We start from the raw sequence: 17,487 nt of genomic DNA, 5'->3' as shown, positions 1-17,487 counted from the left end.
GTGAACGAGGACACACCCCACTAAATGCCTGAAGCCTTAAATAATCATGAGAATCCTATGCAGAGGGTCAGACAGAGCCATCTATAAGACAAGGCAAATATTAATTTTTATGGATGAATCCAAAACCAATGCACTCCCTAACAATTAACAAAGAGGTTTTAATTAAGTTCTCCTTTACAAAGAGTTCCTTGGATAAGAACCCTGCTCAGTACTGCTCTAATCCCTCTGTATGTTTCCTGTCCATTACAGACCCTGCTTACTGATCACATTAATTCAGCAATTATAGGAAATTAATTCCTACCAAGATGCGATCTAGAGTCACTCATTCTTTCTTACTCCATTACCTTTTCTCACTTTTTAAAGTACATCAGTCAGGATAAAGTCAGAATTTTAAAACCACCCTACTTACTACTTGCACAGCCAAATTCAGGACCCTGGAAATAGTGGGGGGAAGAAAGAACAATAGCCTCACCTGAGCCTGCCCCAGTGCCCCTTTGAAGGCTCCATTTCAAATCCACAAACCCAATCCATGTGATAAGGGACAGGTTGGTCAGTTAGAACACAAAAATTTAAACAAGTAGCCAAGGATAAGTCTCAAAAGCACAGTAAGACAGAGCAGGATGGAAAAGCAAAGAGCTTTTCCAAAACAGTGAGTTCATTTCATTGCCAACTGCTCTGGTATCTTGATGAGAATACAGCAGAGAAATCACAAAAATTTTATCAAGCTTTATATTCTTTATATATGTTTATATATATCAAGCTTTATATTTAGATGAAGAAAATCACCCACTGAAGAGAAACTGTGCATACAAAGAGAAATGTTTAAAAGCTAAGATCGTTATTAAATTACATTCCATATAAATAATCAGCACTATGCTTCAGAGCTACACAAATGCTGCAGCTTTACAGATTGATATCAGCATAAGGGCTTGGGCTTTATTTCACTTTCACACAGTTACAAAGGTGAAAGCCAAGAGAACCATTTTCAGCTGCTCAGAACTGTTGGATCAGAGCACTATTTCACAGTTGTAGATGAAGTCCCCATTAGAAATAGTTTTTCTTCTACACATTTAAAAGTTACCTGCAATGTTCTGTTCAGAACCCTTGACAAGTAGAAGAATTTAATTTATTTCTGCCCAACTTTACTCTCCTCACAGTCCCAGGCTGAGGCTAAGCTGGGATGACCCCTCAGAGCAGATTTTAGCAAAGAGCTCCTTCCCCTTGACCTCTTATGTGGGGCTTCCCCTCCTGCCACAAGCAGAATTCCCTGACTGGCACTGAAGTGGCGACATCAAGTCAAGAAGAACTTGAAAAAATAAAGGAATTTAGCCACCAAACATTTAGTGTTTTCTGCTTTTGGGGTTGTTTTCTGTCAATACTTAACACTATTAATATCAACATATCAGACATAAAAAACTTTCCTTAAAAACTCCCTTGTCTCTCCAGTAAAGATTCCAGAGCACTGAGTATCTCTGGCAAACACAACCACACTTCCAGGAAAACAGAAATAAATTTGTATTTATGGTATTTTCAAGATGCAAGCAATATTTTTTTTTAAAAATTAAAAACAAGTGCAAACAGAAAACTTTTAGAGGCTTTCATAATAAAGAAGCAATGTGGGTCAATCTCAAAAAATAAGTAAACCAAATTAAGGAGCAGTCTTTTGCAGGTCATTTCAACCACAGGTCTGCTCTATGCTGTCACTATAGTAAAACTCCTCTTTTCATGGAATGGACACCAATTTTACAGAAATTGACTCACTGTGCTGGATTCCAGGTCCATCACCATCCTTTGCAGATGGTTAGTACAGGGAAGTGAGAGAAGTTCTCTTCATTTGAAAATCACCTTTTCTCTGCAATTTGTATTAAAAGAAGGGACAAAAATAAGTGTTTCATGCTGGGGAATAAAAAGCAACATATAAAATGTACTCAAACTGATAAAATCAGTTCCATCTCTAGCTGTGAAGTTGGTAGGTTCCCAGCTGGACCCAGTTCATACTGGATTTTGCCTTGTGGCTGCCATACAGAGCCCTCTAAGTGCACATCCCATAGCATGATTTGTGTGAGACATCAGGGTCAGGAAAATTGGGCTTTACCCCTTCCTTGGGATTGTTTTTCCTCTTCTTCTGTTCCTCTTTTTGTGAGGGGAGACAAATTTCTCAGTGCTGCTGGTCTTGGGGGACGGATGTGGGGAGAGGGAAAAGCAGGAAAGAAAGGATAAGGATATAGTTCACTGGGGTTAGAAAGTCCCACCAGGACAGAATATTCCTACTCCATAGGCATTGTCTAAAGGGTTTTTCCCTCTGGTAATCTGTTCCTTCCGGTGAGAGCGCTCCATACGTGAGCTTTGCCTGCAGCTCCCTTCCCATCCCATCAGGAAAGATGATATATCCTAAATACCTCCTTGATATATGGCAAAGAGCCGCTTTCAATTTCCAATCAGCATCCTCACTCCTGCCCAGATGCTGATTGGAAGCTCCTCTGAAGCTGTGCATTTTTATTTCCTGGGCTGGGTACAAAGGAGGAAAGCTCCCAGAAGTGAACTTTCAGGGGATTTAAGCAGTGGCTCTAAATTACAGCTGAATGGAGGGACCTTCCGATAGAAACCCGGCCCTAAATCACCTCCCTGACATCTCTGAGGCCGCTATGAGAGTGGAGGAAGTTGGGATTTCTTACCAGGAGCAAAAGTTACAAAATATTAAGCTAAGAAGTGAGGCAAAGGAGGATGACTAGGGAAATAAATAGAAAATTTCATCTGTACAGAACAAACCATTTGTGAAAATGTCAGGATTTGGGGAATGTCTGTATTTAGGAGAGGAAAAAGAGTGAGGAATCCCTCTACTTTTTAAAAGACAGAATTCTTAGCAAGGCTGTCTCATTGTGCTGGATTTTGTCTTGCCTTGCTACCCCACTTCTCATAGGAAAATACAACCAGTGGCAGCCATCACGCTACCTGTTTGCAGCCTGTGGAAGGTACAGAGGAATTTTTTCTTTCAACTTGTTGCAGTGTGAGGAGCACAATGCTCTCGGGATTATTTCAGCACAGTTCAGACTCTTTTTACTCCTGTAAATTCTTTTACAGCGTGGCAGGAATTTTCCCAGACTCCCAATGCTCAGACTGACACCATGATCCTGTATCCAAAGAGAAGGAACTACTGAGACATTTATTCCAGCTGGGGCTTCACATCACCTCAAATCTCAGCCTAACACTACCAAGGTGCACAGAGTCTCTGATTTTCTGTAAGAAAACACCTCAGCAGCTCCCAGTGCCCAGAGTCCCTGCTGGAATGAGCCTGAAGTGAAGGGCAAGGTCATCCCTGGGAAGGAGAGCAAGGCAGGCACAAACTAAAACACCAGACCTGAACGCGCGGATGTGACGAATGTGATCCCAAACACTGTTTCATTTCAGCTTCACATCCTTTCTTCTTCCACTGACTCCTGCTCACAGCTGCTCTTATTAGAAACAGTCAAGAGATGTTATTTAAAAAATATATACCTTGAAAAAGGCACTGGTTTTCTTTCCCCTTTGTTTCTTTCACATAATGTGCATGCCTTAAAAGATTACAATCAGAATTCTCAGTCACTTCCATCCAATTCCAATTAAACCATCATTAAAAAATGTTCATTTTCTCATTCACTGTTTTCTTGAGAAGCGAGAACAACAGAGTTTAACTTACAATACACATCCAAAATCCATATTTATACAAGAAATATAATCCATCCTTCCTGACCTGCAATAATTTTGCAATATTGCAAATATTGAAACACCTTAAAATTTGGGAAGACATCCATTTGTTAATTTATTATTTAAAATTAGCCAAGCAATTTTTATAACCCTTTTCATGACCTCTAGCTAACAAATGACTTGTTATTAACCCTTCAAACTTTCCACACAATTAAAAAATGATTAACAGCTGATGAATGGGCTACAATTGAAGAAATTAGGTTGCAATTAAGAAGACATTTAAATGAATGTTTAAAACTAGTTGGATTATAATTAGAACCAGATCAACTACGAAGGTCACTTTTGAGTGGTGTTTTCATGGCATCAGAGATAATTCAGTCAATAAAGCTGAATTTAGTGGTCACTATTGGCACTGTTGGTGCATGGCTAAAACCCTCCCAAAGGACTGACTGAGTCTACCAAAGCCAGAGGCTAAGCCTAAAACTGAACCCAGGCTCAGCCCTTAACCTCAGCCTTGTCAGTATGGACCTTTCAGAAGCAAAATTGCAGCTTTTCTCTTCAGACCATCTCAGTGTTTCACCCAGAAAGGACCTAAGAAATATGATGATATGGGAATAGAAGAGACACCGGAATCCATGGATTTTTCTAGGACACAGCACCACAGCCTCTGCTCAGCCAATGCCACCAAGTCCTTGAGCCACCAAAGTGGGATTTTTAGTCATGGTCACAGAGCCCTTCAATGTGAGGTTAAAAGCAAGGGACTTGCAATTTAAGTGCTAGGAATATAATATTATTATTGTTGTTGTTATCTCTGCCAATCTCAGCCCTATCTCAAGGCACTCAAAGGAAAGGATTTCCAATCTTTTGAGGGGTTGGACACCAACTCTAAATGGCTTTAGGCAGTTTTGAAAAATCTCAGGCAGGAGTTAAAACTTAACTGACTCTGCACATTTAAAGCTGTCCCTCACTCTAAAAAAATTACCATCAGTATTCATTCACTTTATCATCTATGCACACAAAGCCAGTAATTACTAAATTCAAGGCAAGCAAATGTAAAGATTCATGACCTTTGGGCTCAAACAGGAAACTACACAACACAACTAAGAAACACTAAGAAAAACAACAATTTTGATAATGTTCTTCAAAAAAGTAACCAACTGCTGTTAGCAGACACAAGAATGTGATCTGTGTTTGGCTTTGTGGCTATTCCTTGTGGATGTTCCACCTGGCCCATTGCCACTGACCAAACATCACCTTTTCCAGCACTCATGTTTCCATCATGATTGCTTCTCCCTCCTTCACCCTCAAAAAGAAAGGCATCCCATTTTTAATGAAATTATTACTCCCCAAGACATCCTCTCCTGTGACTCCTCTCCCTTTTCCTGCTCTGGTGGAGCAGCTGAGCCTTTCTTTTGTTTTTTGCCCAGCTCCCAGCACCCAGCCAGGGCTCACCGAGCAGCAGGACACCCAGCTGCCTGTTCCCACAGCAGCCACCCAAACCCAGCTCCTCATGAGCTACCCAACAGCTCAGGAGGAGTAGCACAAGTGATATTAAGGATTTGTTGTCACCTCAGGATCCTCAGACAGAAGAGCTGAGGAAACAAAACACCACCAGAGCCAGCTGCCCACAGGCACTGACCCAGAAGTGGGCAACCAACCCACAGCTGCCTCTGGAGCTGCCTTTCCACAGCCTCTGGGAAAGAACTGATTCATGTAATTCCTTGTGTCTCACTTGCTTCTTGGTTTGGTTTTTGTCTCCTCAAGACACAGGATAAAGGCTCTTTCATACATTCCAAACTGAAACATTAATTAGCTTATTACAATGCTTGGTGAGAAAGGAGACAAGTGTTGAGGTGATTTCCAGTCACTTGGAGCATGTGCTGGAACTGCACACCCAACACAACTCTCAGGGCATTCTGCATCCATTCACTGAAAACTGAGGCCTGAATATACACACAATGTGTCCAGGGAACTCTGCAGTCTCACCTGCACTGAACAACAGAGAAGGCTCTATAAAGGCGTTGCAAATCAGACTGAGGTTTGATCTAGGGAAGGTGAATCTTAAAATCAAATAAAGCATAGGGTGATCTACAAACTAGCACAAATAGGCATTTCCAGAGGAAGTGGAAACCAGTCAGGACAGGAATAATTATGGATTAATTAATTCATGCAGTGGAGGAAGAAAAAAGTTACTTTACTAGACAGAAAGAGATGAGAATCTCAAACTCTCTGTTGTCCCAGACCTCCCAGAAATAGCATCAGCAGCCAGTCTCTTCCCAGAGACTTCAATATTCATCAAATTCATTATTAAACTGCAAAGGGTAAGTGGGAAAACAAAACAGTGCGACCCTCTGAGACCAAATCCAGTGCTGATGCAAAGCCTGTGGAGTGGTTCCAGCTTGCCCTGGGCCTGAGCTGAGCTCCCACCATGCACTGTCCCTTCTGATGTCAAGTTGATGGATTACAACTTCCTAATGCAGGACTGATGCATTATGACATCCTAATGTTGGGACGATTGATTGTGACTCTTTTTTAAGTATGGCTTACTAGGCAATTATTGACACCATCCATGCATTAGAGCCCTAATTCAGCACAAACGGGCTGAGAGGCCAGTGCTGGGGGAAAAGATTAACCTGTTCCAAATTTTATAGATCAGGGTGAGACAGGGCTTGTTCTGGGACAGGGCCACCCTCTCATTACAGGCCTTTGGAGACAGCAAAACCTAAACAGTTTATGCCACATCTCGAAGAAAATTGCTTTATCCCTTCACCTCTAAGTGGATTCAGACGCTGCCAGTTGACTTGGGAGTGCTTTGGGGTCAGTGCACACACGCCGGAACACAGAGAAGGAAAAAAATCCAAGGAAAGGAAAGGAAAGAGAGAGGTAAAAGCCAACACTGTCAGCTCCTACCCTCCAACATCTGTGAATAATGGAAGTGCAGAACCCAGGCTGGGAGTGGGGAGGTGAAGGGAGAAAAGGATGGTTGTAACAGTGACAAACAAGTCTAAGGGGACTTTTCTGCTCTCAAATGTCACTGGGGGAAGCAGACAGGAGACGGGGGAGGTAAGGAAGAGAGAAGGTCACGGCTGTAATACCCAGAGCGAGTGGACAATCAAATGTTTGCAGCTGGGCTAGGAAATGGCAATCCAGTTGCAGAGCACATCTGGCTCCCTTGCTGCACCATGGGGCCACCTGGTTTTAATCATGCTGGGATCACCTTTGAAAAACAGAACTTAATCATAGGCCTAGTCCTAGCAATAGTGTTACATCCAGACTTCTCTCCAGGGGAGCAGAGGGCAGGAAGGGGGAGAAGATGAGTTAAAAAAAAAAATTTGCTCAATCAAGCCTGAAACTTTGTCAACAATTTCCTCTTTGTCAGGTTAAAGGGAGTCACTTTTGATTTTCTCCCTCCTTGCATTTGATTCCTGCTTAGCTTACACTTTCTTTATTCTTATTTGGATAGGTCACATATGTGGGTGCTAACAAGCACAGCAAGCAGAGAAGCAGCGATTCAAGGAGTCACTGCCTTTCCCCCACCTCCTCCCGCCACAGAAATGGACTTTGGATTGCAAGGCCCTATACCTTTCCTGAATGGTCTTCAAGAGCCCAGCTGGGGGTGCCAGGGGGACAAGCCTCCCTTGGATCAGGAAAGGCCCAAACATCCTTCACCATAACCATGAAAACAAAAGTCTGCCCAGTCCACACTCAGATGGAGGTAGCAGACATCAGGCTCAGAGCAGCAAAACCAGCATCTCTTTACCCAGACCCCGGTAAATGGTGGAAGTCTTTGCCATGAGTTTGATGGACACTGAAAGTGTACATGGATTCAAATGAGATCAGAAAAGAGGGAGAGGAGGAAGGGATCAATCTTGATACCAGAGCATCTAGGAGGCAGAGACAAAGGTACTGGAACTACAAAGCCCATTACCAAAAATCAAACTTTGAATTCATGCTGATGAGTTGCTGGAGATTAAAAGCAGCTTCATGAACAGCAGGTTCATCGAGCCAAGGTTTCAGCCTGATTTTCATCCCTTTATGTAGAGGGAAAACTGAAGTTATTTCTAGTTAACTCTTGCTTGAGGAAGGAGATGATCTGGAAGATCCCTTCAAACCCAACCCAAACCCATTCTACCACTGTAGTTTAAAAAAAAAAAATATATATATATAAATGCAAATAAAGATTCTTCAAGCTTGCAGATATCCTCTGAACTGCAGGACTGAAGGTCCAAGTGTGCAGCAAGACTACACCTTCTGCTAATGCAAAGGAAACCTCAAATCTTCAGCCCCACTTACCAAATACTTCAAATAAGTAACCTTTCTGTTAGGGGTAAGATCAGATCATGGATAATCTTCAGTGCATCTAGTTCATTTTGTCACACATACTGGGGTTAGATTCCCTGCAATGCTTCAGCTACTTCACACCGTTGTCATGCTGTAAATGAGCTTTAAACTCAGCTTAACCACACCAACCACAAGTTGTTTTATATCTTATTAGAAAAATGACTTAATTTCCGGTGTAATCTTGTACAGGAGCTCAAATATGCAACAGCAACAGCGTCACTATTGTAATATAATCTGGAAGTATTATAATAAAAATACACATAGTCAAAGAACATTTTACAAATGTTAATTATTACTAGGGGAGAAAATCCTGTCAGACAGGTATGTGATAGTAATAGTTATCTTATTATACAGGCAGAGAAACTGAGCCAGAGATTAAGAAGTTAAGTGACTTGCCCAAGGCCATGAAGAGAAGCAAAGTGAGAATAAGGACTAACAAGCAGGAATTCCCAGCAGCCCTGCAGGCTACGAGGCTCTGTTCTATCCACCTTTTCCACAATTCCCAAATCAGTTCCACTTGATTCCAATGGCTTCAGAAGAGATAATCTGATAAGGAGACCTGCCTGACAGAGAATACATTCAGAGTGTGCAACCAAGATTTCAAGAGTTATCTTGATTTTTAGGAGCTTGGCTGCACTCTCTTTTTCAGATTTATCTTGGAAGTAGCATACGGGCCTTCAAAACATCTTGATGGAGTAGAAAAAAAAAATTTAGTTTCTCTGTGCCTGTTAAAGCAAAGCCCTGGAAACAGCCCGGGAACAGCCAGGATGTTTCAGCAGCCAACGTATCACGCCAGTCTCTGTTATATATTGAAGGTCTCCCCATCCCAGCTGCTGCTGCTGCACTGTGAACCGACAGGAAGGGAAGCCAGGGACTGCTCCCGTGGCTTGGAAAGACAAGGCTCGCTGTGCCACCTGCAGGGCTGGCTGGAAAAGATGCCTCTCGCAGGGATTAGCACCGGCTCCAAGGCAGGGGCGGCTGCTTCCACCCAGGATGGAGCAGCCTCGCAGCAGCTAATTAGTGTGGTGAGCAAGAACAGAACACGGATAGAGAATGACCCTGTCTCGTTCCATTGGGTGGTTTCACTCCATTCCTGCCTGCGCTCACCTACCTGGAAAAGTTATGTTCTGTTGAACGGGGGAAACTGAAAAATAAACACAAATGAGAATCAAATCCAAGTTATGCAGTTTACACACAAGTTCTGTGGAACTTCTCCTACCTGTACCTAGCCATTTCCTCCTGCACTGAGCTGCAGTTCTTTAACAGGACTCTCTTGTTTTATTTTACTTCTGATTTAATGGAATTATGTCCCCATAATTAGTTACTAATGCATCTTCAAATGCACACCTTTACTTTTGACTTTTGCTGGAGCAAATGACCTGAACAAAGGAATTGGCCTAAATATACCTAAAACTAATCCAGAAAAATATCAAAGGTTGGTGGGAAGGTTAAAAATACATGTTCCATTTTGGCTGAGGCCTTATTTGCCTTCTTATTGGTTGTGAGCTCTTGCAGTGAAGGAGAGCAGCAGTCAGAAGCTGAGAGAGATCTGTTAAGTCATTGTGCCTTCACTCATGGTGATCTCTGCTGGACAGGCACTCCCGAATAATGAAGTCCTCTTTATTTGATCCTTCTGCCAACATATGTTTATTCCCCACCGCACTGGTTGCTCCTGCTTTCTGCAGCATGCTTTAAATGTCCCAAGAGATGGGGGTTCTACCACTTTCACTAAAAAATCGTTTACACAGCCTGGTAGATTCGGCCCCTGGGGAGGCTTTTTTATTGTGTTTGGTTTCAGTGAGAGCCTCGGAGGTGTCGGTCAGTGATTGATTATTGTTTGTATTGTGGTAGCACCTACAGGCACCCGCTGAAACTGCAGACCTGCTCGGAGGTGCTGGCGGGCCCAAATTCCTGCAGGAAGGACAGCTCAGCCAAGCAGAGGCACAGGGAGAGAAACTGATTTCCCACACCCAAGCAGTGGCACATAAATGCAGTGAGGAGTGGATACAAGCTGCTCTAAACTTGATTCCTGTGCTCCCACCTGGGCACAACAGCCAGAACAGCACCTCAAGCACCCAGGTGATGTGTACATGCCCACAGGAGTTACTCTGATGAAAGGAGCACAAAAAATAATTACACTATAGAGTGAAACAATAATCCCATAACAACCTAACCCCATTAGGGCTGAGGGTGGTTTTACAGGGCTCCAGTGCTGCAGCACAAGCCACATTCACACACGGTAAAACTCCATTGTTGCAGGGTTTTCTCTCAAGCCATGGGGAAAACAGGGAGAATTCTGAGGACAGCAACAGAAATTAAGAAAAATAAAGTAGGCATCAAAGGTTAAGCCACCAGATGAGATTGCAGGAGGTGGTAGATCATGTGATCTTCTTGTGTTTTAATTCAGTTCTTTCCTTCCCACATTAAACAAATCCCCTTTTTTGGACACCAATGGCCTCTTCCCATTTATCCTCAGACAAAGTTTGCTGTGAGAAGTAGCACCTGGACTAAACCGTCATTCCAGAGGTAAAACAAATCATTTGCTGACTCCTCAAATGGTGAAGGGGACATTGGTATTAAGATCAAGGTTAACACCTTCATTCAACCAGGCTCTTCATTCAGTTGGGCAATCACTCAACAGCCCAGCAAACAGAGCCCAACATCCCATTGGACTTTCTTCCTTCACTGGGCAACTCTTACAAGCACAGAAATATAGTTCTGTGTCTGAAGAATAAAAAAAAATTACTATGCTGTGGTATCTGTTAATCTGAGGGATGGTTAAAACAGAAGCTAAAACGTGAGATGCATAAATAACTGATTTTGTATTTTGCTTGCATTATAGAAAAAATAAAGGAAGAAAGATTAGTTGGGCAGCAGCCCAAAATAAACACTATTTTTTCAAAAATTTTTTTTCAGTGAACTGAAAAACAGAATGACATAATATTTTGGCCTCAAACAAAACATTTAATTGACCCAATGAAAAACACTTAAAAATAACACTAAGTTCTTCATTTGAAACAGAAATACCGAACTGCTTTTACCCCCCGTGTTCTGATTAGTTTCAAAAACTGGCAGTAGGGCATATGGTGTCTGCTTTAACCAATGGATTTCAGCTCCTGTTTTGGAGATACTTCATTTGACCAAAACCTGTATTTCCTGAGTGAGAAAACAACAGAAGTGATTTGGGCCAACGAGTGACTGGGCTTTGGTCAGTACAAACTGCACCAGAAGTTTTCTATTCATGAGATCCCCTATTTCCCAAGAGCATTCACAGTATCCCTCAGAGCATGGACAACCAGAGAGCACGAGAATCTCATCAAAAGATTAAAGCTCCATTTCTTGTGCCAATAGTACATCACACTGGAGAGGACACAGACACACGCTGTAATTTAGCCTAAAAGTTCAGACAGGATGGAATGTGAGGAAAGGGATGCTTTTACCCCAGAAGCACCTTGGGAGAATGTCCACAGTCCCAGCATATGGGGCACCATCCTTGGATTCTCCCATCTCATTCCTGAGGCGTGTTTATGAGGCTGAGAAAAGCCCACCATAATCCACAGGCTGTCTAAAATATCCACAAGAGCCCTCCTGAGTCACGAAGATGACAAATGTGTGTCCAGCCAGGACTGCTCTCCACTGCTTCAGTTTCAGCAACTCCAAATGAACTTTCAGAGCATTGTGACCCGGTGAAGCCAAATCGCGCGTCCCTTGAGACCTTCTCATTCCTTTCTCGCTCCCCCTCGGCCCCCTCATCAAATAAAGCCCAGAGTACGTGCGTCATTCTGACACATTCCCTTCAGGAAGTGATGGGAAGAGGATAGATTTTCTTCCTCCTAATGCCCCGGCTGTGTCCCTGCAGCACGAGGTCCCTCATTCCCACACTAACAGGCCTCCTGTGCGACGGGGCCGCGGGTAACCCGAGGAGCCATGACCAATGCGATGTCGGATTAGCATCGCCCGGGGACACTGTCAGCAGCCTTCTGCTGGGCTCTTTAAGAGAATATCCTGCTGTGATTCACAACAAGTCCTGTGTTCCAGAGACCAGAGATCTCATCCAGCAAATTAAAAGCGCTACAGTGAATTGCAGTATTCCTGCTCGGAGCTCTCCTGGGGACTGACCTAAATGGTGTGTGCTCTATCAAGGGTAAAAGCCACCTGCTACACAGAGCCTGGGCTGCAGAGCACCGAGACCCACCTGTGACCACGAGGGACACAAGGGACTGGGACTGCAGGGCTGCTGCTCAACTTCTCCGTGGTTTGGCAAAGTTTGGTTCAGCACAGCAATTTGTCTCAAGCATGTTGAGTCACGTATTGGTAACTCTTCAATATGTTCTGCAGTATTCACTGACACATATTTGTTATCTTAATTACTGATTACAAAAAGCAGGGTGACTCACTCACAACATGGGCTGGAGAGACCACTGGTTTGACCAGCCTTGCTGGCTGTGTTAGGCTGGGAGTTGTGTGCATGGCTGGCTGGGAAGGAACTGCAGCAAAAATCTGTTCTGCAGCTGTGACAGAGCACCAAGGATCTAGCCAGGGACAAAGCAGTGACCTGAAACTCACAGAAATATTCAGAGTCACAGAATAGGTCAGGTTGGAAGGGACCATGGTGGGTCACCTGGTGCGACCTCCACAGCCTCTCTGGACAATCTGTTCAGGGCTCAGTCACTGCCCAGGGAAGAAGTTCTGCCTCCTGTGCAGAGGGAATTGCTGGGATCAGTCCCTGCCTGTTCCTCTGGTGCCATTGCTGGGTCCCCAGAGCAGAGCCTGGACCCTGCTCTATCCTTCCCTGCAGACAGGGACATCCAGGGCTGAGGGCCCCTCTCAGCCACCTCTTCTCAAGGCTGAGCTGCCCCAGCTCCCTGGGCCCTTCCTCATAAGAGAAATGCTCCAACAACATTCCACATGTAAAACCACTCAGCAGAGTATGAAGGAGTGCAGGAGTGATTTGCATTTCTGCCTGATGAATACCATAATGCCAGAGAAAAAAGCTGTCTCCCTTGCAAGCAACAGCACAAGGAAAAAGGGCAAGGCAAAACAAGGAAGAGGTAACTGCTTTCATGGAAATACACCAAGAACATAGGGCTTAACTCCTTTTCTTGTTAAATGAGGTTTGTATGTCCTCAAATGTCAGAACTGTAAGTTTGCATCTCTTTGGGAAGTAAACACTGAATGCAACACTGGCAATTCCTTTCCTTTTAGCCGAAAGCATGGAATGCATCAGCTGCAACACTGGGTGTTTGCTGTAAATGCAGCAAACCCAATGAACTTGCCACTAAAGCAGGCCCTGCCCAGTCTGAGGGAGCCAACAATATCCCAAGGTAATGTGCCTCCAAACACGTTTGATTACACCAAAAGAACAGGAACACTCAGCTGTGCTGCGTCTCCTCCTTTTTTCTCCCTCCGGCCTCCCACGTTACAGATTAAAACAAGAACAACAAGAACGCATCTGGCATTTACGGAGCGTCAAAAACTTCTCTGAGACCTCCTGGAACAAACAGCCCCTCAGAGCTGCTGATAGGTCCCCAGCTCTGTGCAAGGGGTCAGACTTAGGAACTGTCAACAGCTTCCTAATGTATGCTCTTTCTCCAGGAAAGGGGGTCCCAGGTTTTATAGCCTAATAGATTCGTTAATCGGAACACACACAGGCTGGGACAGCCACTGTTTGTTTTCTCTGACAAGTTTGGCATTTTCCTCCTGGGAGCCAGGAAGCTTTAAAGATGTAAGACTCTCCCACTTTAACTGGACAAGAAAACCAGTCTGGACAAACTGAGACATGTCATCATGGCTACTTAATTCTGAGCCAGAAGGTGCCATTTCAGAGAGTTTACAATAACATCGATGTCAGGGCAAAGGAAATTAAATTCCCCTCCCTCTCCTGCCCCAGGTGTCTCCATTTTCTCCAGCTTTCACACCAGTACCTCAGGACAGTCTGGCCTATCAGAGGCCCAATACACGTGCCCATGCTGATAATGATGCTCCCATCAGGAAGCTGTTCCAGAGGGAGTGCCCAAGCAAAGTAAGCCTGCCCTGTGTGTGGTGGCAATGTGCCACAAACTGCTTCTGTTCACTCATGACAGCAGCTTAAAAACCAGAAACACGAAATGGCAAACACAGCAAGCAAAACTTCTAAATGAAACTACACCCCCTTCAAATCAGCAGCTCTGTGATGTAGACTCTGCGATCAGAGTAAGGACTTTCTATAAATAACTCCCAGACAATCACAAAGGGGAATTCCAAGTGTTTCCAAGGTGATGTAGCCCAGCCGCTTAAAAAAGTACCTTAAATCCTAGAAGCTGCTATAATTTATTACACTTTAATGGCCTGGATGAGACAAGAAAATTGTACTCTTAAAATTTTATGCCATCAAGAAGGAATCAAAAGGAGGATTTCAGCCTCTTTTCCTGATGTCTTGCTCAACAGTAAAGCTCTCTCCTATGAAATCATTCTAGCACCAGGAGGGCTGCAGGGATCCTTGCTGTGTTCCTGGCAGAAAATAACCATCACAGTCCATGTGTAGTGTCCAGCTCAGCATGTCCCCAGGACATTGAGTCCCACCAAGGAAGGGAGTATTCAGCATTTCTCCTATTTCTTAAAACTCTTCCTAAGCACCTGCAGTAAGGCATTGCCAGAGATGGTTTCTGGGGACAGATGAACCTTCTGGCAGTTACAGCAGTCAGAGGCCCTGCCCCATGGGCACATTCCCATTCTTCCTTCATGGTATTTCCCTGTCCTTCCTCCCTTTGACTGGAATTCTTGGTTTCCACAGCCTCCTCTGGCTCTAGTACAGACTCTGGCTCTAGCACAGTTATTAAAACACTCCACAATGGGAATGGCCAAGATTAAGGAAGGCAAAGGTGTGCTTAGTCCAACAGTGATACCTTGCAGGAAGAGGGCTCCATTATGCTTCTTTAGAATGGGAACTCACTTTACCTTAGAGTTTTAAGCACAGCACACACACCCACGCCAAGTCACACAGGCATTTCTCCTGTCACTGGCTGGAGCAGCGCTTATATCTTGCTGAAGTCAAAGCATGTCCCATTGAAGTTACAATGAAACACTGCTTAAGTGCTTTGCTGAATCAGAGCCATCATAACTATCCATTAGGCTTTGATCTGGTTAATGTTTGTCCAAATATGGCCCCACAACGGGAAAGCAATGAACCATTATTAAAAGAAGGAAGAACAGCTGGAATTATTTTAGTGTACAACTACATGCACAAACTCACAGCAAGTAACAGATTGAAAGCTGTTCTTGTTATTCCTCGAATTATTCTCCTCTCATTCCCTTAGTTACAAAACTATTAATTAGGGTCTTATTTTTGTTCCACCCCCTCCCCCTTAATGTACTCAATGCTCATCCAATTTACACACAGAGTTTATCTTGGCAAAAAAAGAAAGGGAAGGAGAAGAATCTCTGCACAGGGGTGGAGGGGGGAGAGGTGTTTGTTTGAGGGGAGTCACCATAGTCATCACTCAGTCACAGTACAAGAGAAGAAGGAGAAATACTAAGGAGGGCTTAACTCTTCATGCTATTTATACACCAGAGACATGTGCTGTGTATAACTGAAAGGTAGTTGCGAACTTGCCTCTTTTTCACTTACACAATTTATACTGTCTTTCTTGACCAAAAAAAACCCCAAACAACGTGGCCTGTTCCAGTCTAGTTTCTTGAAAAGCAGGTTCATTGCCAGAATATGTAGAAAGCAGACAAAATTAGAAAGAATTGACTCCACCCACGCCAACAAGCTCACCCTAATGCAGGGTCTGAGCTCAGTGAAGTTGGTGACTATTCCTCTTTCTAATCTAAACATTTCCTGCTGTACCCCAGGGTACACAAGTCTCACAGTCTCACATCATTTGCCTCTGAGCTGCTCAGGATAAGCTGGGGTCACCCAGCACTGCACACCCCATCTCCTGCAGGCCAGTGCTACCTAAGAGAGGAGCCAGACCCACTCTCAACGAGGGCAGCCCCAGCACTCCCAGCTGCTGGACTGCAGCACAACAACACCATTATTTTCTGCATCTTCCAGAGCTCTCCCTCTGATGACAGGGCTTGAGGACTTCAACTTTGCCATTGCAAAGATACCACGTGTTCTGTTTGGACAGCAGAGGTTTAAGAGATAAGCAAACAGACTTGGTGGCATGTTCTGATTAGAAAACACAGGTAAAAGGCTCTCTTGAAATGTCTGATTAGGCCATTATAAATAAGACAGACAATCTGTTTCCAAACCAGTTTTCCATTCATCCACAGCTGATAAAGAGCAGTTTTGCAGAGGAGCAGAGGACTGGCCATTTCTCCTGACATCAGTGAGGGCTGTGTGTCTGTGAGTGAAGGTGTGTGTGCACCCACATGTGAGGATGTGTACTCGTCCCCCCAACAAACTCCTTTTCCAAATGGAGACTCCCAACACTGCTCCAGCTCAAAGAAAGATAAATATCAAAGGCAAGGTTAGAGTTAGTGTGAATAAAGGAGCCGCTTGCCCTAAGTCTGGCATGGACAGGAGGCACCACCCTGCACATTTCCTGTTTTCCACTCAAAGCAGAGCAAGGAGCTGCTGTGCCCTTGCCCACATCCCATCCCAGCAGCCATGTTTCACACATACTGCCCTCCCTGGGATCGGAACCTTAGCACAGGCAAGCCAGGACCATCCCTCTGCACAAAACCAGGAGGGACACAGGGACTTCCCAAAGCTCAGGACCTGTGGCCAGTGCTCCTGAGTGGGGCTGATGTGGCTCCAGCTACTCTGGTGACATATGGTGGGACACTGGGCCCTGACAGCTGTAAAGGCAGCACAGCACCTCCTGTTTCCCAGACTCTGAACCCCACTCCCAGACTGTGGGAGCAGCACTATGTGTAGCACCTCTGAAAAGGCTCCCAAAGCCAGAGGTACAAAGGGCTGAACATCCACATTATCTCACTCAAAGTTTGGACCCTGTCTCACCCTTTCAGGCACAATCACCCAAGAAATGCTGGTAGAGCAGAGCCCAAACCATTCCATGATCCATCATCTCCTGCCTGTACTGAAGGGAAAACAACCCTTGGGACTGCTGGGTTTGACACAGCTCTGGCTAAAGATGGAAAGACCAGCAGTCATTTCAGATGGAAAGAACAGCAGTCATTTCCAGAGGAACACAATGCATTTCCTTATGGAACAGTCCCACAATCTTAGTTTCACTTAACTCAGTCTAATCTGTATCATTTTCTGTCACAGGTTTTGAAAAAAAAATATTTTCCCATTTAGACTACAAATTGTCATTTGCAAAACAGAACAATAAAACAAATTGGGAAGTCCTCTTCCTCTTTTCTAACACTATGGTTTATTCCAGTAACGTATTTTTAGACCTCTGACATGTATATAAAAATATATGCTCCCAGAGGAATTTCATACCACTATGCAATGGGAACTTGTTAGAGCATTTACTACTGACACACCCAGATTTATTGTTTCCTATGCTT

The 17,487-nt window shown here is 44.1% G+C and overlaps 1 long non-coding RNA gene across 1 annotated transcript in view; it reads right to left on the bottom strand.

Moving 5' to 3' along the window:
- Nucleotides 1-2,892: 2,892 nt before the first annotated feature.
- Nucleotides 2,893-17,487, bottom strand: part of LOC135454690 (uncharacterized) — a 36,014-nt gene continuing 21,419 nt past the window's right edge. Inside the window, exons 2-3 of the long non-coding RNA XR_010442173.1 lie at nt 3,359-3,447; nt 2,893-3,131 (exon numbers count right to left, since the gene is read on the bottom strand). This is a non-coding gene — a long non-coding RNA (uncharacterized LOC135454690). The remainder of the gene's footprint in view (nt 3,132-3,358; nt 3,448-17,487) is intronic.

This window comes from Zonotrichia leucophrys, chromosome 15 (assembly GCF_028769735.1).
Source record: "Zonotrichia leucophrys gambelii isolate GWCS_2022_RI chromosome 15, RI_Zleu_2.0, whole genome shotgun sequence".
Taxonomy (NCBI): domain Eukaryota; kingdom Metazoa; phylum Chordata; class Aves; order Passeriformes; family Passerellidae; genus Zonotrichia; species Zonotrichia leucophrys.
Note: the sequence above shows the minus strand (reverse complement) of the source record. Positions and strands in the feature narration are given on the sequence as shown.